Here is a 13,105-nt window from a genome sequence, read left to right on the forward strand (position 1 = left end):
GTCAGGCTTCGGGGAAGGGTTAGGGTTAGGGTTCGGGCTAGGGTTAGGGTTAGGGGATGGGGACGGCTTAGGGTCCAGGTGAGGGTACGGCAACGCTTTAGGGGGAGCGTGCGTGTGAGGGCGTGGGTTAGTGTTAGCGTATGGGTTAGGATTAGGGGACGGGTGAGGGTCAGGCCTCGGGGAAGGGTTAGGGTTAGGGTTCGGGCTAGGGTTAGGGTTAGGGGACGGGGACGGTTTAGGGTCCAGGTGAGGGTACGGCAACGCTTTAGGGGGAGCGTGCTTGTGAGGGCGCGGGTTAGTGTTAGCGTACGGGTTAGGATTAAGGGACGGGTGAGGGTCAGGCTTCGGGGAAGTGTTAGGGTTAGGGTTCGGGCTAGGGTTAGGGTTAGGGGACGGGGACGGTTTAGGGTCCAGGTGAGGGTACGGCAACGCTTTAGGGGGAGCGTGCGTGTGAGGGCGCGCGTTAGTGTTAGCGTACGGCTTAGGATTAGGGGACGGGTGAGGGTCAGGCTTCGGGGAAGGGTTAGGGTTAGGGTTCGGGCTAGGGTTAGGGGACGGGGACGGTTTAGGGTCCAGGTGAGGGTACGGCAACGCTTTAGGGGGAGCGTGCGTGTGAGGGCGCGTGTTAGTGTTAGCGTACGGGTTAGGATTAGGGGACGGTGAGGGTCAGGCTTCGGGGAAGCGTTAGGTTTAGGGTTCGGGCTAGGGTTAGGGTTAGGGAACGGGGATGGTTTCGGGTCCAGGTGAGGGTTCGGCAACGCTTTAGGGTGAGCGAGCGTGTGAGGAAGTGGGTTAGTGTTAGCGTACGGGTTAGGATTAGGGGACGGGTGAGGGTGAGGCTTCGGGGAAGGGTTAGGGTTAGGGTTCGGGCTAGGGTTAGGGTTACGGTACGGGGACGGTTTCGGGTCCAGGTGAGGGTACGGCAACGCTTTTGGGGGAGCGTGCGTGTGAGGGCTCGGGTTAGTGTTAGCGTACGGGTTAGGATTAGGGGACGGGTGAGGTTCAGGCTTTGGGGTAGGGTTAGGGTTAGAGTTCGGGCTAGGGTTAGGGTTAGGGGATGGGGACGGTTTAGAGTCCAGGTGAGGGTACGGCAACGCTTTAGGGGGAGCGTGCGTGTGAGGGCGCGGGTTAGTGTTAGCGTACGGGTTAGGATTAGGGGACGGGTGAGGGTCAGGCTTCGGGGAAGGGTTAGGGTTATGGTTCGGGCTAGGGTTAGGTTTAGGGGACGTGGCGGTTTAGGGTCCAGGTGAGGGTACGGCAACGCTTTAGGGGGAGCGTGCGTGTGAGGGCGTGGGTTAGTGTTAGCGTACGGGTTAGGATTAGGGGACGGGTGAGGGTCAGGCTTCGGGGAAGCGTTAGGGTTAGGGTTCGGGCTAGGGTTAGGGTTAGGGGACGGGGACGGTTTAGGGTCCAGGTGAGGGTACGGCAACGCTTTAGGGGGAGCGTGCGTGTGAGGGCGCCGGTTAGTGTTAGCGTACGGGTTAGAATTAGGTGACGGGTGAGGGTCAGGCTTCGGGGAAGGGTTAGGGTTAGGGTTCGGACTAGGGTTAGGTTTAGGGGACGGGGCGGTTTAGGGTCCAGGTGAGGGTACGGCAACGCTTTAGGGGGAGCGTGCGTGTGAGGGTGCGGGTTAGTGTTAGCGTACGGGTTAGGATTAGGGGACGGGTGAGGGTCAGGCTTCGGGGAAGGTTTAGGGTTAGGGTTCGGGCTAGGGTTAGGGTTAGGGTACGGGGACGGTTTCGGCTCCAGGTGAGGGTACGGCAACGCTTTAGGGGGAGCGTGCGTGTGAGGGCGCGGGTTAGTGTTAGCGTACGGGTTAGGATTAGGGGACGGGTGAGGGTCAGGCTTCGGGGAAGGGTTAGGGTTATGGTTCGGGCTAGGGTTAGTGTTAAGGGACGGGGACGGTTTAGGGTCCATGTGAGGGTACGGCAACGCTTTAGGGGGAGCGTGCGTGTGAGGGCGCGTGTTAGTGTTAGCGTACGGGTTAGGATTAGGGGACGGGTGAGGGTCAGGCTTCGGGGAAGCGTTAGGTTTAGGGTTCGGGCTAGGGTTAGGGTTAGGGAACGGGGATGGTTTCGGGTCCAGGTGAGGGTACGGCAACGCTTTAGGGTGAGCGAGCGTGTGAGGAAGTGGGTTAGTGTTAGCGTACGGGTTAGGATTAGGGGACGGGTGAGGGTGAGGCTTCGGGGAAGGGTTAGGGTTAGGGTTCGGGCTAGGGTTAGGGTTACGGTACGGGGACGGTTTCGGGTCCAGGTGAGGGTACGGCAACGCTTTTGGGGGAGCGTGCGTGTGAGGGCTCGGGTTAGTGTTAGCGTACGGGTTAGGATTAGGGGACGGGTGAGGTTCAGGCTTCGGGGTAGGGTTAGGGTTAGGTTTCGGGCTAGGGTTAGGGTTAGGGGATGGGGACGGTTTAGGGTCCAGGTGAGGGTACGGCAACGCTTTAGGGGGAGCGTGCGTGTGAGGGCGCGGGTTAGTGTTAGCGTACGGGTTAGGATTAGGGGACGGGTGAGGGTCAGGCTTCGGGGAAGGGTTAGGGTTATGGTTCGGGCTAGGGTTAGGTTTAGGGGACGTGGCGGTTTAGGGTCCAGGTGAGGGTACGGCAACGCTTTAGGGGGAGCGTGCGTGTGAGGGCGTGGGTTAGTGTTAGCGTACGGGTTAGGATTAGGGGACGGGTGAGGGTCAGGCTTCGGGGAAGCGTTAGGGTTAGGGTTCTGGCTAGGGTTAGGGTTAGGGGACGGGGACGGTTTCGGCTCCAGGTGAGAGTACGGCAACGCTTTAGGGGGAGCGTGCGTGTGAGGGCGTGGGTTAGTGTTAGCGTACGGGTTAGGATTAGGGGACGGGTGAGGGTCAGGCTTCGGGGAAGGGTTAGTGTTAGGGTTCGGGCTAGGGTTAGGGTTAGGGGACGGGGACGGTTTAGGGTCCAGGTGAGGGTACGGCAACGCTTTAGGGGGAGCGTGCGTGTGAGGGCGCGGGTTAGTGTTAGCGTACGGGTTAAGATTAGGGGACGGGTGAGGGTCAGGCTTCGGGGAAGTGTTAGGGTTAGGGTTCGGGCTAGGGTTAGGGTTAGGGGACGGGGACGGTTTCGGCTCCAGGTGAGGGTACGGCAACACTTTAGGGGGAGCGTGCGTGTGAAGGCGCCGGTTAGTGTTAGCGTACGGGTTAGGATTAGGGGACGGGTGAGGGTCAGGCTTCGGGGAAGGGTTAGGGTTAGGGTTCGGGCTAGGGTTAGGGTTAGGGGACGGGGACGGTTTAGGGTCCAGGTGAGGGTACGGCAACGCTTTAGGGGGAGCGTGCGTGTGAGGGCGCGGGTTAGTGTTAGCGTACGGGTTAGGATTAGGGGACGGGTGAGGGTCAGGCTTCGGGGAAGGGTTAGGGTTAGGGTTCGGGCTAGGGTTAGGGTTAGGGGACGGGGACGGTTTCGGGTCCAGGTGAGGGTACGGCAACGCTTTAGGGGGAGCGTGCGTGTGAGGGCGCGGGTTAGTGTTAGCGTACGGGTTAGGATTAGGGGACGGGTGAGGGTCAGGCTTCGGGGAAGGGTTAGGGTTAGGGTTCGGGCTAGGGTTAGGGTTAGGGGACGGGGACGGTTTAGGGTCCAGGTGAGGGTACGGCAACGCTTTAGGGGGAGCGTGCGTGTGAGAGTGCGGGTTAGTGTTAGCGTACGGGTTAGGATTAGGGGACGGGTGAGGGTCAGGCTTCGGGGAAGGGTTAGGGTTAGGGTTCGGGCTAGGGTTAGGGTTAGGGGACGGGGACGGTTTAGGGTCCAGGTGAGGGTACGGCAACGCTTTAGGGGGAGCGTGCGTGTGAGGGTGCGGGTTAGTGTTAGCGTACGGGTTAGGATTAGGGGACGGGTGAGGGTCAGGCTTCGGGGAAGGGTTAGGGTTAGGGTTCGGGTTAGGGTTAGGGTTAGGGGACGGGGACGGTTTAGGGTCCAGGTGAGGGTACAGCAACGCTTTAGGGGGAGCGTGCGTGTGAGGGCGTGGGTTAGTGTTAGCGTACGGGTTAGGATTAGGGGACGGGTGAGGGTCAGGCTTCGGGGAAGGGTTAGGGTTAGGGTTCGGGCTAGGGTTAGGGTTAGGGGACGGGGACGGTTTCGGGTCCAGATGAGGGTACGGCAACTCTTTAGGGGGAGCGTGCGTGTGAGGGCTCGGGTTAGTGTTAGCGTACGGGTTAGGATTAGGGGACGGGTGAGGGTCAGGCTTCGGGGAAGGGTTAGGGTTAGGGTTCGGACTAGGGTTAGGTTTAGGGGACGGGGACGGTTTCGGCTCCAGGTGAGGGTACGGCAACGCTTTTGGGGGAGCGTGCGTGTGAGGGCGTGCGTTAGTGTTAGCGTACGGCTTAGGATTAGGGGACGGGTGAGGGTTAGGCTTCGGGGTAGTGTTAGGGTTAGGGTTCGGGCTAGCGTTAGGGTTAGGAGACGGGGACGGTTTAGGGTCCAGGTGAGGGTACGGCAACGCTTTAGGGGGAGCTGCGTGTGAGGGCGCGGCTTAGTGTTAGCGTACGGGTTAGGATTTAGGGACGGGTGAGGGTGAGGCTTCGGGGAAAGGTTAGGGTTAGGGTTCGGGCTAGGGTTAGGTTTAGGGGACGGGGCGGTTTAGGGTCCAGGTGAGGGTACGGCAACGCTTTAGGGGGAGCGTGCGTGTGAGGGCGCGGGTTATTGTTAGCGTACGTGTTAGGATTAGGGGACGGGTGAGGGTCAGGCTTCGGGGAAGGGTTAGGGTTAGGGTTCGGGCTAGGGTTAGGGTTAGGGGACGGGGACGGTTTAGTGTCCAGTTGAGGGTACGGCAACGCTTTAGGGGGAGCTGCGTGTGAGGGCGCGGGTTAGTGTTAGCGTACGGGTTAGGATTAGGGGACGGGTGAGCGTCAGGCTTCGGGGAAGGGTTAGGGTTAGGGTTCGGGCTAGGGTTAGGTTTAGGGGACGGGGACGGTTTACGGTCCAGGTGAGGGTACGGCAACGCTTTAGGGGGAGCGTGCGTGTGAGGGCGCAGGTTAGTGTTAGCGTACGGGTTAGGATTAGGGGACGGGTGAGGGTCAGGCTTCGGGGAAGGGTTAGGGTTAGGGTTCGGGCTAGGGTTAGGGTTAGGGGACGGGGACGGTTTAGGGTCCAGGTGAGGGTACGGCAACGCTTTAGGGGGAGCGTGCCTGTGACGGCGCGGGTTAGTGTTAGCGTACGGGTTAGGATTAGGGAACGGGTGAGGGTCAGGCTTCGGGTAAGGGTTAGGGTTAGGGTTCGGACTAGGGTTAGGGTTAGGGGACGGGGACGGTTTAGGGTCCAGGTGAGGGTACGGCAATGCTTTAGGGGGAGAGTGCGTGTGAGGATGCGGGTTAGTGTTAGCGTACGGGTTAGGATTAGGGGACGGGTGAGGGTCAGGCTTCGGGGAAGGGTTAGGGTTATGGTTCGGGCTAGGGTTAGTGTTAAGGGACGAGGACGGTTTAGGGTCCAGGTGAGGGTACGGCAACGCTTTAGGGGGAGCGTGCGTGTGAGGGCGCGTGTTAGTGTTAGCGTACGGGTTAGGATTAGGGGACGGGTGAGGGTCAGGCTTCGGGGAAGCGTTAGGTTTAGGGTTCGGGCTAGGGTTAGGGTTAGGGAACGGGGATGGTTTCGGGTCCAGGTGAGGGTACGGCAACGCTTTAGGGGGAGCGAGCGTGTGAGGAAGTGGGTTAGTGTTAGCGTACGGGTTAGGATTAGGGGACGGGTGAGGGTGAGGCTTCAGGGAAGGGTTAGGGTTAGGGTTCGGGCTAGGGTTAGGGTTACGGTACGGGGACGGTTTCGGGTCCAGGTGAGGGTACGGCAACGCTTTTGGGGGAGCGTGCGTGTGAGGGCTCGGGTTAGTGTTAGCGTACGGGTTAGGATTAGGGGACGGGTGAGGTTCAGGCTTCGGGGAAGGGTTAGGGTTAGGGTTCGGGCTAGGGTTAGTGTTAGGGGACGAGGATGGTTTAGGGTCCAGGTGAGAGTACGGCAACGCTTTAGGGGGAGAGTGCGTGTGAGAGCGCGGGTTAGTGTTATTTACGGCTTAGGATTAGGCGACGGGTGCGGGTCAGGCTTCTGGGAAGGGTTAGGGTTATGGTTCAGGCTAGGGTTAGGGATAGGGGACGGGGACGGTTTAGTGTCCAGGTGAGCGTACGGCAACGCTTTAGGGGGAGCGTGCGTGTGAGGGCGCGGGTTAGTGTTAGTGTACGTGTTAGGATTAAGGGACGGGTGAGGGTCAGGCTTCGGGGAAGGGTTAGGGTTAGGGTTCGGGCTAGGGTTAGGCTTAGGGGACGGGGACGGTTTACGGTCCAGGTGAGGGTAAGGCAACGCTTTAGGGGGAGCGTGCGTGTGAGGGCGCGGGTTAGTGTTAGCGTCCGGGTTAGGATTAGGGGACGGGCGAGGGTCAGGCTTCGGGGAAGGGTTAGGGTTAGGGTTCGGGCTAGGGGTAGGGTTAGGGGACGGGGACGGTTTAGGGTCCAGGTGAGGGTACGTCAACGCTTTACGGGGAGCGTGCGTGTGAGGGCGCGGGTTAGTGTTAGCGTACGGGTTAGAATTATGGGACGTGAGAGGGTCAGGCTTCGGGGAAGTGTTAGGGTTAGGGTTCGGGCTAGTGTTAGTGTTAGTGTACGGGGACGGTTTAGGGTCCACGTGAGGGTACGGCAAAGCTTTAGGGGGAGCGTGCGTGTGAGGGCGCGGGTTAGTGTTAGCGTACGGGTTAGGATTAGGGGACGGGTGTGGGTCAGGCTTCGGGGAAGGGTTAGGGTTAGGGTTCAGGCTAGGGTTAGGGTTAGGGGACGGGGACGGTTTAGGGTCCAGGTGAGGGTACTGCAACCCTTTAGGGGGAGCGTGCGTGTGAGGGCGCGGGTTAGTGTTAGCGTACGGGTTAGTATTAGGGTACGGCTGAGGGTCAGGCTTCGGGGAAGGTTTAGGGGTAGGGTTCGGGCTAGGGTTAGGGTTAGGACCGGGGACGGTTTAGGGTCCAGGTGAGGGTACGGCAACGCTTTAAGCGGAGCTGCGTGTGAGGGCGCGGGTTAGTGTTAGCGTACGGGTTAGGATTAGGGGACGGGTGAGGGTCAGGCTTCGGGGAAGGGTTAGGGTTAGGGTTCGGGCTAGGGTTAGGGTTAGGGGACGGGGACGGTTTAGGGTCCAGGTGAGGGTACGGCAACGCTTTAGGGGGAGCGTGCGTGTGACGGCGCGGGTTAGTGTTAGCGTACGGGTTAGGATTAGGGGACGGGTGAGGGTCAGGCTTCGGGGAAGCGTTAGGGTTAGGGTTCGGGCTAGGGTTAGGGTTAGGGAACGGGGACGGTTTCGGGTCCAGGTGAGGGTACGGCAACGCTTTAAGGGGAGCGTGCGTGTGAGGGAGTGGGTTAGTGTTAGCGTACGGGTTAGGAGTAGGGGACGGGTGAGGGTCAGGCTTCGGGGAAGCGTTAGGTTTAGGGTGCGGGCTAGGGTTAGGGTTAGGGAACGGGGATGGTTTCGGGTCCAGGAGAGGGTACTGCAACGCTTTAAGGGGAGCGTGCGTGTGAGGGCACGGGTTAGTGTTAGGGTATGGTTTAGGATTAGGGGACGGGTGAGGGTCAGGCTTCGGGGAAGGGTTAGGGTTAGGGTTCGGGCTAGGGTTAGGTTTAGGGGACGGGGACGGTTTCTACTCCAGGTGAGGGTACGGCAACGCTTTAGGGGGAGCGTGCGTGTGAGGGCGCGCGTTAGTGTTAGCGTACGGCTTAGGATTAGGGGACGGGTGAGGGTCAGGCTTCGGGGAAGGGTTAGGGTTAGGGTTCGGGCTAGGGTTAGGGTTAGGGGACGGGGACGGTTTAGGGTCCAGGTGAGGGTACGGCAACGCTTTAGGGGGAGCGTGCGTGTGAGGGTGCGGGTTAGTGTTAGCGTACGGGTTAGGATTAGGGCACGGGTGAAGGTGAGGCTTCGGGGAAGCGTTAGGGTTAGGGTTCGGGCTAGGGTTAGGTTTAGGGGACGGGGCGGTTTAGGGTCCAGGTGAGGGTACGGCAACGGTTTAGGGGGAGCGTGCGTGTGAGGGCGCGGGTTAGTGTTAGGGTATGGTTTAGGATTAGGGGACGGGTGAGGGTCAGGCTTCGGGGAAGTGTTAGGGTTAGGGTTCGGGCTAGGGTTAGGGTTAGGGGACGGGGACGGTTTAGGGTCCAGGTGAGGGTACGACAACGCTTTAGGGGGAGCGTGCGTGTGAGGGCGTGGGTTAGTGTTAGTGTACGGGTTAGGATTAAGGGACGGGTGAGGGTCAGGCTTCGGGGAAGGGTTAGGGTTAGGGTTCGGGCTAGGGTTAGGCTTAGGGGACGGGGACGGTTTAGGGTCCAGGTGAGGGTACGGCAACGCTTTAGGGGGAGTGTGCGTGTGAAGGCGCGGGTTAGTATTAGCGTACGGGTTAGGATTAGGGGACGGGTGAGGGTCAGGCTTCGGGGAAGTGTTAGGGTTAGGGTTCGGGCTAGGGGTAGGGTTAGGGGACGGGGACGGTTTAGGGTCCAGGTGAGTGTACGGCAACGCTTTAGGGGGAGCGTGCGTGTGAGGGCGCGGGGTAGTGTTAGCGTACGTGTTAGAATTATGGGACGGGTGAGGGTCAGGCTTCGGGGAATTGTTAGGGTTAGGGTTCGGGCTAGGGTTAGGGTAAGGGGACGGGGATGGTTTAGGGTCCAGGTGAGGGTACGGCAACGCTTTAGGGGGAGCGTGCGTGTGAGGGCGCGGGTTAGTGTTAGCGTACGGGTTAGGATTAGGGGACGAGTGAGGGTCAGGCTTCGGGGAAGGGATAGGGTTAGGGTTCGGGTTAGGGTTAGGGTTAGGGGATGGGGATGGTTTAGGGTCCATGTGAGGGTACGGCAATGCTTTAGGGGGAGCGTGCGTGTGAGAGCGCGGGGTAGTGTTAGCGTACGGGTTAGGATTATGGGACGGGTGAGGGTCAGGCTTCGGGGAAGGGTTAGGGTTAGGGTTCGGGCTAGGTTTAGGGTAAGGGGACGGGGACGGTTTAGGGTCCAGGTGAGGGTACGGCAACGCTTTAGGGGGAGCGTGCGTGTGAGGGCGCGGGTTAGTGTTAGCGTACCGGTTAGGATTAGGTGACGGGTGAGGGTCAAGCTTCGGGGAAGGGTTAGGGTTAGGGTTCGGGCTAGGGTTAGTGTTAGGGGACGAGGATGGTTTAGGGTCCAGGTGAGGGTACGGCAACGCTTTAGGGGGAGAGTGCGTGTGAGAGCGCGGGTTAGTGTTATTTACGGCTTAGGATTAGGCGACGGGTGCGGGTCAGGCTTCTGGGAAGGGTTAGGGTTATGGTTCAGGCTAGGGTTAGGGTTAGGGGACGGGGACGGTTTAGGGTCCAGGTGAGGGTACGGCAACGCTTTAGGGGGAGCGTGCGTGTGAGGGCGCGGGTTAGTGTTAGTGTACGGGTTAGGATTAAGGGACGGGTGAGGGTCAGGCTTCGGGGAAGGGTTAGGGTTAGGGTTCGGGCTAGGGTTAAGCTTAGGGGACGGGGACGGTTTAGGGTCCAGGTGAGGTTACGGCAACGCTTTAGGGGGAGCGTGCGTGTGAGGGCGCGGGTTAGTGTTAGCGTACGGGTTAGGATTAGGGGACGGGCGAGGGTCAGGCTTCGGGGAAGGGTTAGGGTTAGGGTTCGGGCTAGGGGTAGGGTTAGGGGACGGGGACGGTTTAGGGTGCAGGTGAGGGTACGGCAACGCTTTATGGGGAGCGTGCGTGTGAGGGCGCGGGTTAGTGTTAGCGTACGGGTTAGGATTGGGGACGTGAGAGGGTAAGGCTTCGGGGAAGTGTTAGGGTTAGGGTTCGGGCTAGTGTTAGGGTTAGGGGACGGGGACGGTTTAGGGTCCAGGTGAGGGTACTGCAACGCTTTAGGGGGAGCGTGCGTGTGACGGCGCGGTTTAGTGTTAGCATACGGGTTAGGATTAGGGTACGGGTGAGGGTCAGGCTTCGGGGAAGGGTTAGGGGTAGGGTTCGGGCTAGGGTTAGGGTTAGGATTAGGGACGGTTTAGGGTCCAGGTGAGGGTACGGCAACGCTTTAGGGGGAGCGTGCGTGTGAGGGCGCGGGTTAGTGTTAGCGTACGGGTTAGGATTAGGGGACGGGTGAGGGTCAGGCTTCGGGGAAGGGTTAGGGTTAGGGTTCGGGCTAGGGTTAGGGTTAGGGGACGGGGACGGTTTAGGGTCCAGGTGAGGGTACGGCAACGCTTTAGGGGGAGCGTGCGTGTGAGGGCGCGGGTTAGTGTTAGCGTACGGGTTAGGATTAGGGGACGGGTGAGGGTCAGGCTTCGGGGAAGCGTTAGGGTTAGGGTTCGGGCTAGGGTTAGGGTTAGGGGACGGGGACGGTTTAGGGTCCAGGTGAGGGTACGGCAACGCTTTAGGGGGAGCGTGCGTGTGAGGGCGCGGGTTAGTGTTAGCGTACGGGTTAGGATTAGGGGACGGGTGAGGGTCAGGCTTCGGGGAAGGGTTAGGGTTAGGTTTCGGGCTAGGGTTAGGGTTAGGGGACGGGGACGGTTTAGGGTCCAGGTGAGGGTACGGCAACGCTTTAGGGGGAGCGTGCGTGTGAGGGCGCGGGTTAGTGTTAGGGTATGGTTTAGGATTAGGGGACGGGTGAGGGTCAGGCTTCGGGGAAGTGTTAGGGTTAGGGTTCGGGCTAGGGTTAGGGTTAGGGGACGGGGACGGTTTAGGGTCCAGGTGAGGGTACGGCAACGCTTTATGGGGAGGGTGCGTGTGAGGGCGCGCGTTAGTGTTAGCGTACGGCTTAGGATTAGGGGACGGGTGAGGGTCAGGCTTCGGGGAAGGGTTAGGGTTAGGGTTCGGTCTAGGGTTAGGGTTAGGGGACGGGGACGGTTTAGGGTCCAGGTGAGGGTACGGCAACGCTTTAGCGGGAGCGTGCGTGTGAGTGCGCGGGTTAGTGTTAGCGTACGGGTTAGGATTAGGGGACGGGTGAGGGTCAGGCTTCGGGGAAGGGTTAGGGTTAGGGTTCGGGCTAGGGTTAGGGTTAGGTTACGGGGACGGTTTAGGGTCCAGGTGAGGATACGGCAACGCTTTAGGGGGAGCGTGCGTGTGAGGTCGCGGGTTAGTGTTAGCGTACGGGTTAGGATTAGGGGACGGGTGAGGGTCAGGCTTCGGGGAAGGGTTAGGGTTAGGGTTCGGGCTAGGGTTAGGTTTAGGGGACGGGGACGGTTTCGACTCCAGGTGAGGGTACGGCAACGCTTTAGGGGGAGCGTGCGTGTGAGGGCGCGCGTTAGTGTTAGCGTACGGGTTAGGATTAGGGGACGGGTGAGGGTCAGGCTTCGGGGAAGGGTTAGGGTTATGGTTCGGGCTAGGCTTAGGGTTAGGGGACGGGGACGGGGACGGTTTAGGGTCCTGGTGAGGGTACGGCAACGCTTTAGGGGGAGCGTGCGTGTGAGCGTGCGGGTTAGTGTTAGCGTACGGGTTAGGATTAGGGCACGGGTGAGGGTGAGGCTTCGGGGAAGGGTTAGGGTTAGGGTTCGGTCTAGGGTTAGTGTTAGGGGACGAGGATGGTTTAGGGTCCTGGTGAGGGTACGGCAACGCTTTAGGGGGAGAGTGCGTGTGAGAGGGCGGGTTAGTGTTATTTACGGCTTAGGATTAGGCGACGGGTGCGGGTCAGGCTTCTGGGAAGGGTTAGGGTTATGGTTCAGGCTAGGGTTAGGTTTAGGGGACGGGGACGGTTTAGGGTCCAGGTGAGGGTACGGCAACGCTTTAGGGGGAGCGTGCGTGTGAGGGCGCGGGTTAGTGTTAGTGTACGGGTTAGGATTAGGGGACGTGAGAGGGTCAGGCTTCGGGGAAGTGTTAGGGTTAGGGTTCGGGCTAGTGTTAGGGTTAGGGGACGGGGACGGTTTAGGGTCCAGGTGAGGGTACGGCAACGCTTTAGGGGGAGCGTGCGTGTGAGGGCGCGGGTTAGTGTTAGCGTACGGGTTAGGATTAGGGGATGGGTGAGGGTCAGGCTTCGGGGAAGGGTTAGGGTTAGGGTTCGGGCTAGGTTAGGGTTAGGGGACGGGGACGGTTTAGGGTCCAGGTGAGGGTACTGCAACGCTTTAGGGGGAGCGTGCGTGTGAGGGCGCGGGTTAGTGTTAGCGTACGGGTTAGGATTAGGGTACGGGTGAGGGTCAGGCTTCGGGGAAGGGTTAGGGGTAGGGTTCGGGCTAGGTTTAGGGTTAGGACCAGGGACGGTTTAGGGTCCAGGTGAGGGTACGGCAACGCTTTAGGGGGAGCGTGCGTGTGAGGGCGTGGGTTAGTGTTAGCGTACGGGTTAGGATTAGGGGACGAGTGAGGGTCAGGCTTCGGGGAAGGGTTAGGGTTAGGGTTCGGGGTAGGGTTAGGGTTAGGGGATGGGGATGGTTTAGGGTCCATGTGAGGGTACGGCAATGCTTTAGGGGGAGCGTGCGTGTGAGGGCGCGGGGTAGTGTTAGCGTACGGGTTAGGATTATGGGACGGGTGACGGTCAGGCTTCGGGGAAGGGTTAGGGTTAGGGTTCGGGCTAGGTTTAGGGTAAGGGGACGGGGACGGTTTAGGGTCCAGGTGAGGGTACGGCAACGCTTTAGGGGGAGCGTGCGTGTGAGGGCGCGGGTTAGTGTTAGCGTACCGGTTAGGATTAGGGGACGGGTGAGGGTCAGGCTTCGGGGAAGGGTTAGGGTTAGGGTTCGGGCTAGGGTTAGTGTTAGAGGACGAGGATGGTTTAGGGTCCAGGTGAGGGTACGGCAACGCTTTAGGGGGAGAGTGCGTGTGAGAGGGCGGGTTAGTGTTATTTACGGCTTAGGATTAGGCGACGGGTGCGGGTCAGGCTTCTGGGAAGGGTTAGGGTTATGGTTCAGGCTAGGGTTAGGGTTAGGGGACGGGGACGGTTTAGGGTCCAGGTGAGGGTACGGCAAGGCTTTAGGGGGAGCGTGCGTGTGAGGGCGCGGGTTAGTGTTAGTGTACGGGTTAGGATTAAGGGACGGGTGAGGGTCAGGCTTCGGGGAAGGGTTAGGGTTAGGGTTCGGGCTAGGGTTAAGCTTAGGGGACGGGGACGGTTTAGGGTCCAGGTGAGGTTACGGCAATGCTTTAGGGGGAGCGTGCATGTGAGGGCGCGGGTTAGTGTTAGCGTACGGGTTAGGATTAGGGGACGGGCGAGGGTCAGGCTTCGGGGAAGGG

This window comes from Stenella coeruleoalba (assembly GCF_951394435.1).
Source record: "Stenella coeruleoalba genome assembly, contig: scaffold_41, whole genome shotgun sequence".
Taxonomy (NCBI): domain Eukaryota; kingdom Metazoa; phylum Chordata; class Mammalia; order Artiodactyla; family Delphinidae; genus Stenella; species Stenella coeruleoalba.